Genomic DNA, 20,137 nt, shown 5'->3' with positions numbered 1-20,137 from the left:
TGAATGTGCACTTCTGAAAAAGGAAAAGCAATTAGAAATTCATGTGAGAGCTTGACAGATGCACAGGCAAATCATGGTTTTATCAGAAGGCAGTCAGCGAGAAGGAGCCCTGACTGACCTGCAATAAAAATATAGTTAATTTTACATATTAGAGATATAATAGCTTTCTATCTTTAATAATGTGTTTTTTTGCTCTGAGAAAAGAGCCAAGCCCAGGTTTGCATGCTATGTGGTGAGCTGAGGTCATTGGAAATAGCTCCACATCCAGTTTCTTTTTGGAGGCTCTGTCTATTCTAGCTTTGTTTGGGAGAACTATGGCTATGAGCTGTGCCACCTTCAGCTCTCCTTGACTGCACACATTCCTCGCTACTCCCCGATTGATGGAGGCGTCGACTAAGTTATCAGGCAGCTCCCGACCCATCCAAAGGGGATCGTTTTATTGCCTGTCTGTTTAGCCTCTGTCTTGTGCTCTCTTGAAGACAGCAATTCTTTCAGGTGAAGAACACAAATAAAATTTAGAAATGCTCCCTCAGGCTAAGAGGTTAGGAATCAAGCCAAGATTTCTCTGAATGAAGTCACTCTGCATAATCTCTTCCTGCTCTGGCCATCTCACAGCCCTGTGCTGCCCTTTGATTCGAGGAGAATTAAAAGCAATAGAGAGTCACTCAGGGGTTTGATTGCCAGTTATTTTCTGCTCTCATCCAGATTCTGTTTCAGAAGATAATCCCAAGATTATTTTTGGCCCTTCCCTTTAATTTTTTTCCCACTTCTTCCCTCCCATACCACACATGCATGTGAGCCAGTGTGTATGTGTGTGAGTAGAAAAACCTATGAAAGAGCAAGCAACCATAAACAATAAGCAGGCCTGTGTCATTTTACTTCTACTGCACCCCACCCTCTTCCTTGCCTAACAAAGAACTTTTCAGAAACTGTCTTCCTCCTCCTGATGCAGAGCAAAATCATTAAAGAAAAATTATAGGGTGAGTTAGCCAATTTCTCCACTCTATACTGTGAATTCTTCAAAGCTTTTATCCTAGAATGCTGTCTGCATAAGTCTCCCAATTCTAAGCTTCTTTCACTAAAGGATAAACAATAGTGAGTCAGTTCATCAAAATGGTCAGGTTTGTAAAATTCAGTCCTGTGATTTGGTCTTTATTCTTCGTTTTTGGACTCAATTTCATTTATCTGAATCGTAATGCAATGTATTCATGAATAATGCTAGTTTTTAGAAAATCAAATGCTTCTTGAAAAACTGGATTAAGGCAAACATCTCTCTATAATTTTAAGAAAATACTTAAATGAGTGCAATATCAAATAATACCATTTCTAATAATAAATTAAATAAGACATGGGTTATAATATAAAGCTTCATATCTAATGATTTTATATTATATATTTGAAAGTTATTAAAAAGTATATCAGAAGTTGTTCCAAAATTGTAATTATATGTTGTAATATATAATAATTATGATTAGATGGTGACAAATACTTAAATTTATATAAATATGGGATCAGAATAGCAAATACCAGAAAATAAAATTCCTATATTTCATTTATATCTTAAAATTATTTGATGATAAATTATGAACACAAAATATAGTCATTATTAATTGCAACAATATAGTGATCACCTGAGTGCAGAGAATACTCTGAACATACATTTTGCTAAATTCAAATTTTGACTAATGCAATTTCATTTTCTCAGCATTGTTCAATGCTTTATGAAATTACATTATAATGACATTCTTGAACATTATCGTCTTAAATCCTGATTTTACCTCTTTGTGAGAAACAAGAGTATTTATTCTTCATCTTTTCTGTTCCACTGACAAGATTGGTTAAAGAGAGCTATAAAAATCTCTTCCTGCTGTTATATCTCACAAGTATCAGGATAGAATACTCAGCTCTGCAGTATTACAAATTTATATGGATGAAATTCCCAGAAGAATTGTCTTAGCCCTTGTTCTCCACTACTTTATTTAGTGGCCAGAGTGATAGTGCAGCAAGTAGGGTAGCTTGCCTTACTACCCAAGTTCCATCATCTATAAGGGATATGTTCCCCTATGCAACTCCAGGAGTGGTTCCTACACAGAAAGCCAGGAGCCTTTGGGTGGGGTCCCTACCCTCCAAAACAACAATATTTTAATTAAAAAAAAAACATTTAGAAACCCATAGACTTCAGCTTAATTCATGGAACGTACTTTCTCTATACTTTCCCAGGTCTCTGCTGGGAAAAATGCACAGGTTAGACTATAGTTTTGTTAGCGCTTTCTAGCTCAGACTCTATTGGATGAAGAAATTCAGTTCTAGGGTAAAATGAGTTTATCTCAAACCATATTCTTTAAAGATACCTAAGTAATAAAGTTACTAACTTATGATAATTTTCTTGAATCTTGTGGATTTATTTCTCCACTGATTGTAAACTTGAATGAATAAGAAAAAGCTGAACATATTATTAGTCACTAAAATAGAGGAGCAAGTGTTTGTTGGGAACAAATAGAATTGGAGAAGGAAAGATTAAGAAGGATACAAAGGATAAAGTGAGTATAGAGAGAAACAGGAGAAGCTAAAAATATTTATTTAAAGGTTGAATAAAATAATGGTAGTACTTGTTCATAAAATTTTATATAGATGATGATTTAAATGAAGCCATCTATATTTACTAGATTGCTTAGAGTGTAATTGATTTGTATTTCTGGTTATGTGTATATGTATCTTGTGCTGAATAAAGTCAAAGTTGAATTAATTTTCTAATTATCATATATCATAATAGTACATTAAGGTTTATTTGGGGCTTATATGATGCATAGAAAACTCTAGATTTTAAACTCCTAGAGAGTAGGAAACATATTTTTATGTTCTTTTGCTTTTAAATACTGGTTAATATTTATATCTATTTTCTAAAATAAACAGGATATTTATTTGCAGCAATATCTCTTAATTGAGTGTTTGCTGAATATTGAAATTTGATATTATGAATATAAATCCAAAAATAAATCTTCACACAATACTTCAAGAAGAAAGGAAACTAAAGCATAGGCGCCATGCCCCCAATATTCTGTCTCCAGGATTTTTGTGTGTTAGAAGATAGCTTTCCATGGCTTTGTCACATTTCTGTTTATTATTTTTTTATTTTGAGGGGGGGCGGTCACATCCAGCAGCACTCATGGATCACTCATGGCTCCACACTCAGAAATCACACCTGGCAGGCTCAGGGGATTGTATAGGATGCCGGGATTCGAATCAATGATCTTCTGCATGCATGAAAGGCAAACGTCTTACCTCCAAGCTATCTCTCCGGTCCCACATTTCTGCTTATTTTTAACCCTACCCTTCTAGACTGTATTGCTAAGGATGCTTTGAGAAAAACTTTTGAATATATATATAATTTCAACTGTAGATGAAAGGTTACATGATTTTCTGTTCAGTTTATTAAAGAGCCCCCCTCCAAGACAAAGTTCCATCAGGCTATTTCCCATAAGAAATGAATCAAGACTCTGAGGACTTTCAACAAGAGGTAGCAGAAGAGCGCGGCCGCTTTGCTTTGCGGTTGCACACTCTTTCTAACCAATGAACTCCACCACAACACGCAGGAAAAACCACACTACAAGCGTGACAATGGGAAAACCTCGCAGGCAAACACCATGCACAGAGAATAAAGATGAAAACTCGGATGACCTAATAAATTCCAACCATCTAATTAACCTCTCGGATAAGGAGGTTAAAATAGCAATATGAAAGATGTTTGAAGAACTCAAAGAAAGCATAGATCGATCTGAACAGAACACAAAGACAGAAATCAGAAAACTCCAAATAGAAATAACAGATCTGAAAAAAACGGTAGCTCAACTGAAAACCTCAATGGATAGCCTTGTTAGCAGGGTATCATCAGCTGAGGAGAGAATCGGAATACTGGAAGATGTGATGCAGAAAAATAACACAAAGGAAGAAATTGGAAAAGAACTTTAAGACAAACGAACAGGCAATGGAAAAAGTACTTAAGGAATGCGAACAGATGAAAATAGAAGTCTTTGATAAACTCAACAGAAACAACATAGGAATCATTGGAGTCCCAGAGACCCAGATAGGAGATTTCCAGGAAGAATCAACTGTCAAAGACATCATCAAAGAGATAACCCAGAGTTAAAGACTACATACAATCAAATCCTGCATGCCCGAAGAGTACCAGCTAAAAGAGACTCAAAGAAAAACACCCCAAGACACATCCTCGTTACAATGACAAATCCCACAGATAAAGATAGAATACTGAAAGCAGCAAGATCAAAAAGGGAAATTACATTCAAAGGAGCATCCCTAAGACTTACAGCAGACATGTCACAAGAGACTCTCAAGGCCAGAAGACAGTGGTGGGATATTGTGACAAGACTGAATGAAATGAATGCCTCACTGAGAATACTGCACCCAGCCCGACTCACATTCAGGTTTGAAGGAAGAATACATAACTTCATGGATAAACAACAGCTCAGAAACTTCACAGATGATAAACCAGCCTTAAAGGAAAAACTGACAGGTCTACTCTAAGACAAGAGAGACCAACAAACACAGCAAACTTTCTACAAAGATGACATTAAATCCTATGAAAATCATCTCCCTCAATGTCAATGGACTAAATGCACCAGTTAAGAGACACAGAGTGGCTAAATGGATCAAAAAACTCAATTCAACATTCTGCTGCCTACAAGAAATGCACCCGCATAGTCAGAACAAACATAGACTCAAAATCAAAGGCTGGAGGAAAATCATTCAACCAAACAACACCCTCAAAAAAGCTAGGGTAGCCATATTAATATCTGATGACACCAACTTTATACTCAGAAAAGTGGTAAGGGACAAAGAAGGACACTATGTACTAATCAAGGGATATGTGCAACAGGAAGAAATAAGACTAATAACATATATGCATGCAATGAGAGACCAGAAAATTATCAGATACAATTACTGACAAATCTGAAAGAAGAAATCAATAATAACACAATAATTGTGGGAGACCTCAACATGACCCTATCAACACTTGATAGGTCAACAAAACTGAAACCCAACAAAAACATACTAGCCCTGAAAAGAGTTATGGAAGAAAGAGGACTAGTAGATATACACAGGACACTCCATCCCAAAAAAACCTGGATACATATTCTTCTCCAAAGTACATGGGTCATTCTCCAGAATAGACTACATGCTGACACATAAAACATACCTCCATAAAATCAAGAGGATAGAAATCTTCCAGGCTACCTTTGCTGACCACAGGCTCTGAAATTAGATGTGAATTACAAAGCCACACAGAAGGAAAACTTTAACGATTGGAAATTAAACACCCTGCTACTGAACAACCAGTGGGTCCGAGATGAAATCAAAAAGGAAATCAAAACTTACCTGGAAACAAATGATAATGAAGACACAAACTGCCAGAATCTATGGGACACAGCTAAAGTGGTCCTGAGAGGAAATTTTATAGCTCTACAAGCACACATCAGGAAGGAAGAAGGGGCATACCTGAATAACTTAATGACGCAGCTCAAAAAATTAGAAAATGACCAACAAAAGGAACCAAAAATAGGGAGACAGAAGGAAATAACAAAGCTGAAAGTAGAACTCAATTAAGTGGAAAACCAAAAAACAATCTGAATGATCAACGAAAGCAGAAGTTGGTTCTTTGAAAAAATAAACAAGATTGATAGATCATTGGCAAAACTCACAAAGAAAGAGAGAGAGAGAAATCTGAAAATCCATATTAGAAATGAAAAGGGGGAGATCACGACAGATATTGCAGAGATCTAAACAGTAATCAGAGACTACTGAGAAACTTTATGCTACTAAACATGAGAACCTAGAAGAAATGGAAAAATTCTTGGACACTTATAACCTTCCACATTTAAGTAAGGAGGATGTAGCATATCTAAACACCCCATCACTACTGAGGAAATTGAAACTGTAATTAAACATCTTCCCCCCCAAAAAAAGCCCAGTCTCAGATGGATTTTCTAATGAATTTTTTCAAATCTTTTAAGAGGAGATACTACCAATCCTAGCTAGGCTCTTCCATTAAATTACAAAAAAGGGAAAACTCCCAAACAGCTTTTATGAAGCCAATATAACCTTGATACAAAAACCAGACAGAGATGCTGCCAAAAAAAGAAAATTAAAGACCAATATCCCTGATGAATGTTGATGCAAAGATCTTCAACAAAATCCTGGCAAATAGGATCCAATACATCATCAAGAAGATCATACACTACGACCAAGTAGGTTTCATCCCAGGAATGCAAGGATGGTTTAACATCCGTAAATCTATCAACATCATACACAACATCAAGAAGAAAAATAAAAATCACATGATCATATCAATAGACGCAGAGAAAGCATTTGATAAGATCCAACACCCATTCTTGATCAAATCTCTCAGCAAGATAGGAATGGAAGGAACCTTTCTCAAACTAGTTGAAGCCATCTACCAGTGCTTGCTATAGCAATCAAGCAAGAAAAAGATATCAAGGGAATCCAGATAGGAAAGGAAGAAGTCAAGCTCTCACTGTTTGCAGACGACATGATACTCTACTTAGAAAACCCTAAAGACTCTACCAAAATGCTTCTAGAAACAATAGATTTATATAGCAAGGTGGCAGGCTACAAAATCAACACTCAGAAATCAATGGCCTTTTTATACACCAATAATGATAGGGAAGAGATGGATGTCAGGAAGGCAATCCCATTCACAATAATGCCACACAAACTCAAATATCTTGGAGTCAACTTGACCAAAGATGTGAAGGGTCTATACAAAGAAAACTATAAAGCCCTGCTCCAAGAAATAAGAGAGGACACATGGAAATGAAAACACATACCCTGCTCATGGATTGTCAGGATTAACATCATTAAAATGGCAATACTCCCTAAAGCACTATATAGATTTAATGTGATCCCATTAAAAATATCCATGACCTTCTTCAAAGAAGTGGATCCAACACTTATGAACTTCATCTGGAACAATAAACACCCTTGAATAGCTAACGCACTCCTAGGGAAAAGAAAACTGGGAGGCATTACTTTCCCCAACTTTAAACTGTACTACAAAGCAATAGTTATCAAAACAGCATGGTATTGGAATAAAGGCAGATCCTCGGAACAGTGGAATAGGCTTGAGTTCTCAGAAATTGTCCCCCAGACATGCAATTACCTAATTTTTGACAAAGGAGCAAGAAATCTTAAGTGGAGCAGGGAAAACCTCTTCAACAAGTTGTGCTGGCAGAACTGGTTAGCCATTTGCAAAAAAAGCGAACATAGATCCCAGTTAACATCATGGATGAAGGTAAAATCCAAATGGATTAAAGACCTTGATATCAGACCTGATACCATAAGGTATATAGAACAACATGTCGGTAAAAGACTCCATGACATTGAGACTAAAGGCATATTCAAGGAGGAAACTGCACTTTCCAAACAAGTGGAAGCAGAGATCAACAGATGGGAATACATTAAACTGAGAAACTTCTGCACCTCAAAGGAAATAGTGCCCAGGATACAAGAGTCACCCAAGAGTGGGAGAAACTATTCACCCAATACCCATCAGATCAGGGGCTAATATCCAAAATATACAGGGCACTGACAGAACTTTACAAGAAAAAACATCTAATCCCATCAAAAAATGGGGAGAAGAAATAGACACTTTGATAAAAAAGGAAATACAAAGGCCAAAAGGCACATGAAAAAATGCTCCTCATCAATAATCATCAGGGAGATGCAAATCAAAACAATGATGAAATACCACCTCACACCACAGAGATTGGCGCACATCACAAAGAATGAGAACAATCAGTGTTGGCGGGGATGTGGAGAGAAAGGAATTCTTATCCACTGCTGGTGGGAATGCAGTCTAGTACAACCTCTATGGAAAGCGATATGGAGATTCCTCCAAAATCTGGAAATTGAGCCCCCATTCAACCCAGCTATTCCACTCCTAGGTATATACCCTAAGAACAAAAGAATACAATACAAAAACCCCTTCCTCACACCTATATTTATTGCAGCACTATTCACAATAGCCAGGCTCTGGAAACAACCAATATGCCCTTCAACAGACGAATGGTTAAAGAAATTATGGTATATATACACAATGGAATATTATGCAGGAGAGAAGTCATGACATTTTTCTATACATGGATGTACATGCTGAGTGAAATATGTCAGAGGGAGGGAGAGAGAGAGAGAGAGAGAGAGAGAGAGAGATGCAGAATAGTCTCACTCATGTATGAGTTTTAAGAAAAATAAAGGTCATTTTTGCAACAATCCTCAGAGACAATGAGAGGAGGGCTGGAACTTCCAGCTCACTTCATGAAGCTCACCACAAAGAGTGGTGAGTGCAGCTATAGAAATAACTACACAGAGAACTACCATAATCATGTGAATGAATGAGGGAACTGGAAAGCCTGTCTGGAGTACAGGTGGGGGTGGGGTTGGATGGAGGAAGATTTGGGACATTGGTGGTGGGAATGTTGCACTGGTGAAGGGGGTGTTCTTTACATGACTGAAACCTAATCACAATCATTTGTGTAATCAAGATGTTTAAATAAAGAAAAAGCAAAAAATTTAAAAAAAAAGAAAAAGAAAAAGAAAAAAAAATGAGTCAAGTTTGTGAAACTCAGTTTTTCTCCCTGTGACATAACCAGGTGCCTTCAGATTCTCCTTTGGTCATCCTTTGGACACAAGGTTCTCAGGAGCTGACCTAAAACATGTTGTTCTCTGTTGCTGTAATAATTCATTCTTAACCTCTGACCTACACTGTCTACTATTAGCATTGATAAAATTATGGCAAGCAAATGTAACAGTGGATAGTTCCTTGTAAATTGTTTCTTCCTGTGATTTTGTTTTGTGTTACTCCTGTCTGCTTCAGTGGAGTTCTTGGAGGGCCTTCCACAAGGATTTAACTCGGTTGGCTTATTCTCTATTCTATCTCTTCAGTTTCTGTTTGTGATCTTCTTTTAAATCTCTCTCTGACCAGAGTATATAGAGGTAATTTTTATAACCAGATGTTTCATGCTGCATTTTGAAAGAATATGGAAAATGGATAGAATATTACAACAATATGTCAGCAATAGTATCCAAAAATAATGGTCTACCATGCAGAAGACTGGGGGTGAAGAAGGTAAATATATTTTGTGTCTTGGTAAACTTTGATATCCCTGTTATACTTTTCAGTGACAGGTCTTGCAAAGCTCTAAGGGAGAAATTTCCAGCACTACACCACTGACTATGCTTTCTGTGGTTCATGGGGCAAAGAACTGTCCCAACAGAAAAAAAAAAAAAACAACTAGCTCTCTTGGGAAAATATCAGCTGTAATACCTGACAAAGAACAGGTGTTTAGCACGTAGGATTCAGAGTCAAGGGCCTGCCTCCTTTAAATGTAGCTGTTAAGTAATTGATCAGCATTTGCTGGCAAATGGCACTGGCAATAGAGTCTTTCTTTATAGGACAGATGAGATTTTATAGTTTCTTGAGGTTATAAATGTTTGTGAATATGACTGTGTGTACATATGTTCTCTCATCAACATCCATGGAAACATAGAAGTGAAATGTTTATAAAAATGTCTTTATCTGGCGGTAGTTTCATTTCTATGATTTGAAGTGAGATGAAAAGAATAGAATATAATTAGCTAAAGATCATTTTGGTTTATATCTCCACTGTACCTTGGAACTCAGGGGTGGAGGATTTAAAACAAAGAAGACAAAGGGGAAAAAAAGGAGGGTCTTCCCCTGCCTCTAAGTCATTGTGTTTTATTCTGTGGAGCAGAAGGGGAGGGCTGAGTTCATGTCTGATTGATTTCAGGGAATGCAGACTTAAAATAATTAAATTGAGGGCTTTCTTCATTCCTGAAAGAATTTTTAAGTAACTATTGCTATGTAAATCCAACCTCTAAAAAGCCCACTTAAGTAAAAGTTGACTCCCAACAATTTAAAAAGTTAATCCATTAGAAATTAGTACAAATATAAACTAATCCAGATCTTAAACACACAGTTGCCTCTTATTTACTTTCTTCGAAGTAGGATAAATTCCCAAACTTTTTTAAAAGACTTTCCAGCTTTTCTTTTATATCTACTCTTCAAGGCATTCAGAAATTCCAGGAGTTTCTTAGGCAGCAATTGCAGAGGGGCTAGTAGTTCTTTCTGTCAACAACCATACTCATTGTCATCCATAGTAACAGAAGGTAACCATGGAAGTTCAGTCTCACTGCTTCTGGAGGGTCAATCAATCGAAACTTGTTGACAGCTTGAAAGAGCTTTATTCAGAAGCATCTTGGCAGTCTGGAAGATGGCAGACTCGTCCTCAAATGGAGCTATCTTTGCTTGCATGATCACAGAAGTAGTATTTAATAGAGAAATAGAATAGGGAAACATGTTTTCAGAAACGATGAATCACAAATGAATGGAAACCAAAATGATTGATAAATCCCCTGAATGTTCAAGAGACCACAGATGTTGAGGGGGGGGGGTCAGTCCTGAGGATCCCACATACAGTAATGGACTGCAGTCCTTTAAGCTATCTCTGTGGCCTGGCATACTCTATTTTATATGCTAACTTAAACAAGAGTTAAGCTTTAGGAGGAATCATCAAAACCTTATTTTTAGGTTTTGGGACAAAGGGTAAGGCAAGAACCAGTGACCTTACCTAAAAGAACCTGCTCTTTGGAGTAGGTTTCAGGAATTCCAGCTCTATTCAGGGTGTCAATGTCCAGTTAAAATGGTGTGTCTCCATAATAAATGTGGCTATCTATATTTCTGAGTCTCTCTCTTTTTTTCTTTCTATTTCTTTGTCTCTGTTCTCTGTCTCATTTTTGTTTTATATCTCACCTTTGTTCTACTCCAAATAGTAGCCAAACAGAAGGAATTCTTGAAGCCATATTATACAATGCAATTATCTTGTAGATGGAATTCTTGGAAAACAGAAACAAAGGATTTACTTAGTATCTCTAATAATTTTGTGTTCCTCCAGATGATCTCCACTGAGCTTGCTTACATGAAAGAATAAACTGTGTATATAGCTGCTTTAGTAATTCTATCTGACAACCTGATTTAAGATGATAAAAATCAGCTGCCCTTGGAGTCACCATTTTTCACAAACTATTCTTAGCAGCTTTCTAAAATGGACATTAGACATGTTCAAGTTTTGAAGATGACAAATAAATAACATAAGAAATAGTGAGAAAATCTAGGCAATGAATTAGCAAGTCTGATTAAATTGTTTTCTTATAACAAAATTAAAAGGATTTACATGGATCCATATTTGACACTAATGAATAAATATGTGTAAAAATATTTCATAAAAGCTTGGGTATTATTCAGCCATGCACAAAAAAGGGAGAGAAATTCTGCCAACTGCAAAAAAAAAAATAGATGAATCTTGAGGACATTATGCTAAGTGAAATAAGTCAGATCCAGAAAAAGACAAATAGAAAATGATGTCACTTATGTGCAGAATGTACAAAATTTAGGTCATAGAAACAGAGAATAGATTGGAGGTAGCCAGAGGTAAAGGATCAAAGGAAATTGATGAAGGGGTTCAGATATACTTGCATTCTATAAATCTTGATATTTAAACCTCATTCCCAATAAACTTAATCATTCAACAAATACATATAATGCATTTTTCTCTTTATGAACAATAATAGAGGGCCAGAGCTATCACAGAAAGTAAGAAAGGAACTCATCTTACATATGGCCAACTTGGGTTCAATAGCTGGCATACTCCTATGTTACCTGGAGCCCTGTTAGAATAATCCCTAAGCAGAGACAGGTGCAGGTTCTGAGCACTGTCAAATATGCCCACAATAAAAACCATAATTAGGTAACTATATGTGATCATGGATTGATTGAGCTGGATTAAATTGAGCTGTGGTGATCCTTTTTTAACTTACTCATTTTATCAACTTATGCTGTATTCAATGTCTCATCAATTAGATCTCAATAAAACTGGTAACAACACTTAATTTTCTAATTCACATGCAGAAACTTTAAGAAAATATGACTTGACTTTACATCTGGTCCCAAGTCTCAGTTTAGCATTCTGTACCATATAAACTTTTTACCTCTCTTTCTTTACATTTTATTCTTTTTAATCTAAAAACATCTCTTCATGGGTTCTTGAGTGCTTGACTTAATATAGGCAAATGGACAAAGATGGTGACATTTATTGTTACTTATCATAGTTGTTTTTGTATGACTTCTATGCATTTAACATTTTTATAAAATTTTATAGAGTGATCATCTTTATTTTGTACCTAACAATATGATAAGGCTCTCTAATTCTTCTTCAAGGGAATACATTCAATGGTGCTTAGGACTTAGTTCTGGTTCTATGCTCAAGGATCTCTCCTAAAAAGTCTCACGGGATCATACAGAGTGCTGAGGATAGAACCCAGAACAGCCTTCTGCAAGGCAAGCATTCTACACACTGTACTATTTCTCTGACCCTCTATAATACTTTAGAAAGAGAAAAAAATGAATTGTATTGAAGTGTATGCATTGGTTAAATGATTATGAGTATTGGGAGTGAGGGGTAAAAATCAGAAAAATACATATATTTATAACATGGAAAAGACTCCTCTCATTGGGTCTGAGAGTTTCTTCCCCACCTAAAATCAACAATTCCACAAAGTAAATGATAAAATGTTTCCAGGATCTCAGAAAGAGTTTGCTTTAATATACAACTTAATTTTATTTCTTATGTCAGAATACAGATCACAAAATAATAAGATCTGAGGTTCCTTGGTAAATTCAATCTCACTTATCTTCTATTAGTTTGGTTTAATACAGGTTCAAGCATTAAATTTGTAGCCTAAATTCTTAAGTATATATTAATATTATTTACTTCAGAATTTTCATTTTAATTTAGTGGAAGTCTTATTCATTTCCAGTAATCAAATTGTATTATTTAGTTGTTTTTTTAAACCAGTAAAGTATTATTTATATTTTATGAGTAACTGCTTCTCCATAAAAATATAATCTTCAGAATATCTGTGCTTTTATTGTATTTCTTGTTGATGTTGCTCATATACAATGTGTGATAAGGATGGGTGATAGCAGTTAAGTGTTCTTTATGTTTCAATGTCATTCATCCCTTTCTCAACTGTCATTATTTTAAGCATTTCTATTGCTTCACTGTTTATTTTTTATTTTAATTACTTTTTATTCATCCACATTGAGTGTTGTAAGCCCTCAGAAAACATCACAAATTCACCTACATAAAGAAATAACTGGGGCTGGAGCGGTGGCATGGAACAGTAATATCTGTCTTGCCTGCACTAGCCTAGGATGGACTGCTGTTTAAACCCCCATCATCCCATATGGTCCCCCAAGCCAGGAGCTATTTCTAAGCATATATCCAGGAGTAACCCCTGAGTGTCAGTGGGTGTGGCCCCCCCAGAAAAGAAATATCTGTTAATCTCCCAATTTTGTCCTTTTTTATTGGGTCACAATTATTACAAAATAGTTTCTTTCTGTCCTACATTCTTACAAAAGAAGGTGATAACACTGATATTTACGTTTTCATTTTTCTTAACAGCTGGAAAGAGATCATATCTAGACAACAGTAGAACCACTTTAGTGTATCAGTCAAAGTCATGCTGTAATAAAATGCCTCCTTAGAAAAATATTTCCTTCCACCTCTATCTTCTCTTATTATCTGCAGTGGCTTTTATAGTTTCCTTATTTCCACATCCCACCTATTGACAGTCATTTCCTCAACAAGTCATTGTTGACCATTGATCATATTTGTTGATATATACAAAGATGCTAACTTAAGCCTTTTACTTTCAATAGATTTTGGTAATAGAAACGTTTTAAGAGCCCTCAAAACTTAAGCTCTTGATAATACAGCTCCTTGTTTTTATATCTCAAGTCAAAGTTATCAACCCATATTTCCAAAGTGAAGAATCACTCAAAGAAGAAACTGTTCAGAAATTATCCAGTCAAGGTAAATTTTAAGATTTGAAGTTGCTAGAATTCAAAAATAATTTTCAAACCTTTACTTTCATTGAGTTCCCCAATTTAAAAATGAACAGAATATATTTTACATCATATCTGATTACTAGTTTTAGTAAAAATGTTTTACTAGTTATGATTTTACTTGTTTATATAACACTTTATTATTCTGATCTAATTATTTTTATGAATAAATTACTATAATTGTCTCTATTTCTCCCTCTAGTCTGTGCATAAATGATACTCATTGTTGTAATCACAAGTGGTCATATAATGCTTCAATAAATATTTGTTTGAGGCTAGGATGAATGATTAAAGCAGAAAATAAGAAAAAAAACTAGTGAACAAGTAAAAGAAATCAGAAAATAAGTTATGATCATGTTTAATGCTATATAGATATTGAACATTTTATGTTAAAATAAAAACGAGGCATTGGAATTTAGAATAAAAATGAGATGCCATATAGTTTTTAAGACATTTTGCCATCCCGTATGCCTTATTTTGCATTAACATGTTCATTTTTATTCCTGCCAAAGAAGTCATTTCAGATAGGAACATTAGTTCATTGGAGCAGAAGTATGTCAATATCATTCTAAAGGATAAAAGGCTGTATTCTCTACAAAACTGCACAAAAACGCACAATTTGCATTCCTTGTAAGGCCTTTATCATTTGGAGCAGCTATTAGAATAACAGAACTATTTTGTTTTTGCAGCTTTGGACTTTTAGAAGGCCAAGTACTTTTGGAGGGTGTTTGGGCTACAGCCAGTGGTACTCAAGATTTTTCTTCTAACTTTTCACTCAGGGATCAGGGGTACCAGATGGGATGCTGGGGTGGAACCTGGTTCAACTATACACAAGAAAAACATCTTACCCACTGTACTATAGTTTTGGCTGCATCCAAGTCAATTTATAATATATATGTTATAAAATATATATATTATAAATTGTTATATATATAAAACAATCTTTAAAACAAACATGAGGCAGAAGATTGGGTAAATGATTAAAAATTACATCAAAGCAAGCAGATAATATACCTATTTAAGTTATGCTTAATGAGACTTATATAAGCTTGATTGATAAATAGTTGGATTCTGCCACTATTTTAAGAAATCAAATGAGTTGTCTCCTTTGGGACTTAATTTTTCCATCTGTGCAATGAAAGGCTTAAAAATAAGACTGTAGCTCTAAAACTATTCATATTTTATTGAAGAAAATACATTCCAACCATTCATTTGGAAGTCATATTCAGAAATAGAAATAATATATATATATTGTTACTTTTGGTCAATTTTATTCCAGATAAGATGTTAGAAAAGCAATGCCAAAGTGGATGATAATTTTAGAAATATGTCATAGCACTAGAAATTAAAAATGGTACATGTGTACCAGAACTACTGAAATTTTTGAATGACTTGAAGGAGATATCACTGACCAAATAGCATACCTAGTTATTAGGAGAAACAAGCAGAGATCCCTAAATTTGCTTGGTGAGGGCGAGTCATGGGGCAACTTCAATACTATAGAAGCAGGGACCAGAAAAAGTTCTCCCAAGGTAGATAGAGTTCATTATTTACACATGTAAGATACTGGATTTTATCTCACATAGCACTGGTGTGGTTCCTATTAAATAATTAAGAAGTAGTAGATATTTTTCTTGAAGTGATAGTAAGACATGGAGACCAACTCATATCAGAGTTCTACTTGGAACCAGTTATAGTTGGTATATTGAAAACTTGGATCTATATGATTTTAGCATCTTCTCTTATATGTAACAGAATTGCTTTCAGTAACAATTTTGCAATAAAACATATTACAATAGTATTTATTGGGGCTGGAGCGGTGACACAGTGGTAGGGCATGCCATGCACACAGCTAACCCAGGACAAATCTCAGTATGATCTCTCATGTCCATATGGTTCCCCAAGCCAGAGGTGATTTCTAAGTAAATAGCCAGGAGTAACCCCTGAGCGTCACCGGGTGTGGCCCCAAAACAAAATAAAACAATATTATTTATTAAAACATATTACAATAATGACTGGAATAGGGTGAAGGGGAAATCACGGGTATTGAAAAAATCCCCTTCCTTACTCTATCCATTTATTACAATAACCAATTTTATAATATTCCCATTTTAAAGTGGATAGATATTATTATAGCATAAGGTAAAATCAATAATAAGATAGGACCTGTAAACAGAAATAATTCACAGCTCTACAGAGATATAAATAGGGGAAATATGAGACATTTTACAAATATTTATCGAAATCACATTTTACTATAAATTCCAGAACTTGCAACACAACACCTTATTTTCAAAATTTATTCTAAGACTCAAATCTATCTTAAATCCAAAAACTTCTACTAAAATAGCCTTGCTAGAAAATTTATCACATTCTGTTTCTTTTAATTTACAGCCACTGCATTCCCCTGTTCATTTCTTATTTACTATTTAAATGCAGGAATATCCAGTTTCTCTCAAGTTGGAAAACTGCTCCCAAGCAAGCCTAAATGATTTTCAACCTTTAGGAAGTTATTGTTAAACAAACACATTGTGAGTCAATATAATTTTGAGTTCTTGAAATTACCTTCCAGAGAACATAATGTTTATTCAGTGATAGTGTTAAATGAACTGATTTGAAGTCATGCATATGTTATTAAAAATAAAACTCAGGCAGAACCACAGCAATTGTTTAGAAGTTAAAACAACAAATGTGAGATTTAAGTAGATAAGTATGTCTCAGCTTTCCTTATTTTGTTGTTGTGAATTTCCTGCTAGGTACACCCAAATGTCTTACTCCTACCACCTCAAATTTATCATCAGTTTCAAAATTAAAAAAGCAGTTCAGTATCATGGTTTCTTTGAAATTAGTAAATTGCTCTTCTTGATAAGGAGGAAAACACCAAAAAACTTTGTATAAGGTTGTTTTTCAGAGAAAATTTGATATATTCAAAATATATATATCAAAAGGATATTTTTTAAATTTTTTTAATATTTATTTATTAAATTATTGTGACATAGAGTTAAGAAGTTGTCCATAGCTAAGTTTTGATCATACAATGTTTCAACACCCAACCTTTCACCTGTGTTCTTTTGTATTGAAAATATTGTGATTTACAAAGCCCTTTACAGTTAGGTTTAAGGCATACAATGAATCATGAACAATCCCATCAACAGTGTTGACCTCTCTCCTCCAATGTTCCCCAAGTGCATCTCCTACCATTAATCCTTCCTTCCATCCTGCCAGTATAACAGGCCCATTTTCAATTTCGATTGTTAGAGTTAGGTCTCTTAAGTCCATTATTGTTGCCTTTGGCTTGGATATTTATTTCTGTCCTTTTTTAACACTACCAATGCACCTGAGAACTCTTTTCTGATGGTCCCAAACCCTTCCTATTGTGTTTCTCCTCTTCCACTCTGTTTCTTTCCTTCTTCTTGCTATACTCTGGGAACAAAGGTGTTTGTGACAACTCTCATATAGACCATTGAATTTCTTCATGCAGTTATTTTAAGTAACACATATAAGTGCTATCATTCTCCATTTATTCTTTTTCTTCTGGCTTACTTCATTTAACATGATATCTCTCAGTTACAACCACATTGCTGCAAATTGCATGATTGCAATATTCCTTACCAGCTATGTAATATTCCATTGTATATTTCCATAAAATCTTCAAGATCCACTCATCTGTTGTTGGACATCTAGGTTGATTCCAAGTCTTAACTCTTGTACTATGTGCTGCAATGAATAGTGTTGTACATACATACTTTAGGATGAATGTGTTTTTGTCCTGGGGATAAATACAAAAGAAGAACTACTAGGTCATATAGCAGCTCTATTTTGGGTTTAGTGAGAATCCTTCATATTGTTTTCCATAAGGGTGTAAGATGGTGTAAGATGATATCTCATTCTTGTCTTGATTTGAATTTATCTAATGATAAATTAAAATGAGCACTTTTTTATGTGTCTGCTAGCCATATTGATCTTCCTCAGAGAAGTGTCTATTTGTTTCCTCTCCCCATTATTTTGGTAATTTTTTTACAATTTTTATTTTAGTCATAGTGGCTTACATATCATTCACAGCAATATTTTAGGTGCATATTAACATTGAATCAGGGGAATTCCCACCACCGAATTGTCCTCCCTCTACCTCCACTCCCGTCCTGCCTCCCATAGCCTCCACCCTCACCCCAGCGGCTGCTAGAATGAGTTGTCCCCTCCATGCCTAGCTTACTACTTAGTGATCTTTCAACTGTTTGGTCATGGTACCTCCATTATATCCCCCTCTAATTGGGAGGCAGGACTAGATAGTTAAGGTTATGTGGTTTTGTTTGAAGAGAAAAGTAATAAAACGGGGTAAAAATCAAATATGCCAAACATGGTCGGAGTCCTTCTAGAGGCTCTCATCCTTGGTTTGAGAGACGAAGGGGAAAAAGAAGGTGGAACACCACATCATTATAAAAAGAAGTACCAAATAAAATATCCAGTGAGCGCTACAGCAATAAAGATAGGCACCACATACTTTCCGTGGACTTGAGATATAAAACACGACAGAGCACAGAACAGAAGAAGAGAAAAGAAGAAAGAAAACATAAATAAATAAAAATGGAGACAACCAGTTCAATATCCACACCAAATCAAAGAAATCAACAAAAGCTAGATAGATTAAAAAAAATTAAAAAAGGATTATTTTGTGCTCTCTCTTCTCTCTCTCTCTCTCTCTCTCTCTCTCTCTCTCTCTCTCTCTCTCTCTCTCTCTCTCTCTCTCTTCCCCCCCCCCCTCCATAGGCACAGTAATCATTGGAGTCATTCGAAAAAGAATTCCTCTGGTCTAAGAGACAGGGTTTCTCCATCCTTGAAGTATATTGTCATGGGATTAACTATAGACTCATTTCTAGTTCATTTATTTTCCCGTTGGTGCTTTTGTGGTGTCTGGGAGACTTCTGCTCCATCCTGGGTGGTAAAGTCAGGTCTCTGTATCTTGAGATCTCCGTCTCTGCACTCAAGGATGGAACTTATGGTGAAATCTTTCTTTGTGGTTCTATAAGTTCTGTTCCCTTAGTGTCATTATAGCCCATCTTCTGTGGTTGGTGGTCTTGGTCCTTGCTCTGATCCTAGGTTGGAGCCTGGGATAGCGTCTTTCATTATGTTACCAGAAGACCCATTCAGTTGCTACTGTCTCAGTCATACCTCTGGAACTAGAGATCATGGTTGTTGTAAAGGTCGTAGGTCAAACCCTAGACTAGTTTTTTTTTCTTGGTCCCAGGATACATACTGCCTGGTCATGGTTCTATCAGCCAGTCATTTGTAGATTGCGGTCTTGGCTTTTGCACAGACCAACAGGTGACAAGTCTTCTGATTTTGTCTCATCGTTAGCTGGTGAGGTAGGATAACCTGCTCTTAGGTCAAGTTGTTCCCAATTTCCTCGTTGTCAGGATATCCTATTAGAGCTGGGTCATGTTGGTGTTTGAGCAGTATTAAGGATGTCCCAGGTGGGATTTGATTCCTGTAGCTGTTGTAAAGAACTGTGTCATTTCTATGCCTGGGATCCAGGGTTCCAGGCTGGACAGTAGGCATCTAATCACCTAGGGTCTAAGTTGGGTCCACATGACATATATTCAAGGTGGGAGATGCCCCTGTGTTGTAAAACAGTATGAGTTCTTATTCCTAGTAGATAAGAGCCCATTTTTAAACATAACCGTACCCCCCTTTTTTTAGTGTGCCTTTGCAGGAAGAGATTGTGCTAAATTATATTTCCGCTGCATTTGTGGGTGGAAAGAGAAGAAAACAGAAGCAAGTCACACACCCAAAAAACATAAAAAATAGAGGTAAAAATATATGTGCTCCCATATATATAAAGAAAAAAAGTGTTTTTTTTAAAATAAAAATAAAAAAAGTAATTAAAGAAACAAAGTGATGCAGGAGACTACCTTATATTTGGGGAAAAGCAGGTAAAGAGGTAGTGTTACACAGGGCTTATACTTATAATGGAACTATACTTATAATGGAACCATTATCTTTTGAGATTTTCTTGTGGGGAGAGGGCTCCTGGGCGCCTTTTCATCACATACCTTGACCTTCTTGAGATTGGCAAAAGATTTGCAGCAGGGAGGTCTTGGGTAGAGTTCTTGCATTGGGGGT

This window comes from Suncus etruscus, chromosome 8, assembly GCF_024139225.1.
Source record: "Suncus etruscus isolate mSunEtr1 chromosome 8, mSunEtr1.pri.cur, whole genome shotgun sequence".
Classification (NCBI taxonomy): domain Eukaryota; kingdom Metazoa; phylum Chordata; class Mammalia; order Eulipotyphla; family Soricidae; genus Suncus; species Suncus etruscus.
This window is presented reverse-complemented; position numbering follows the sequence as displayed.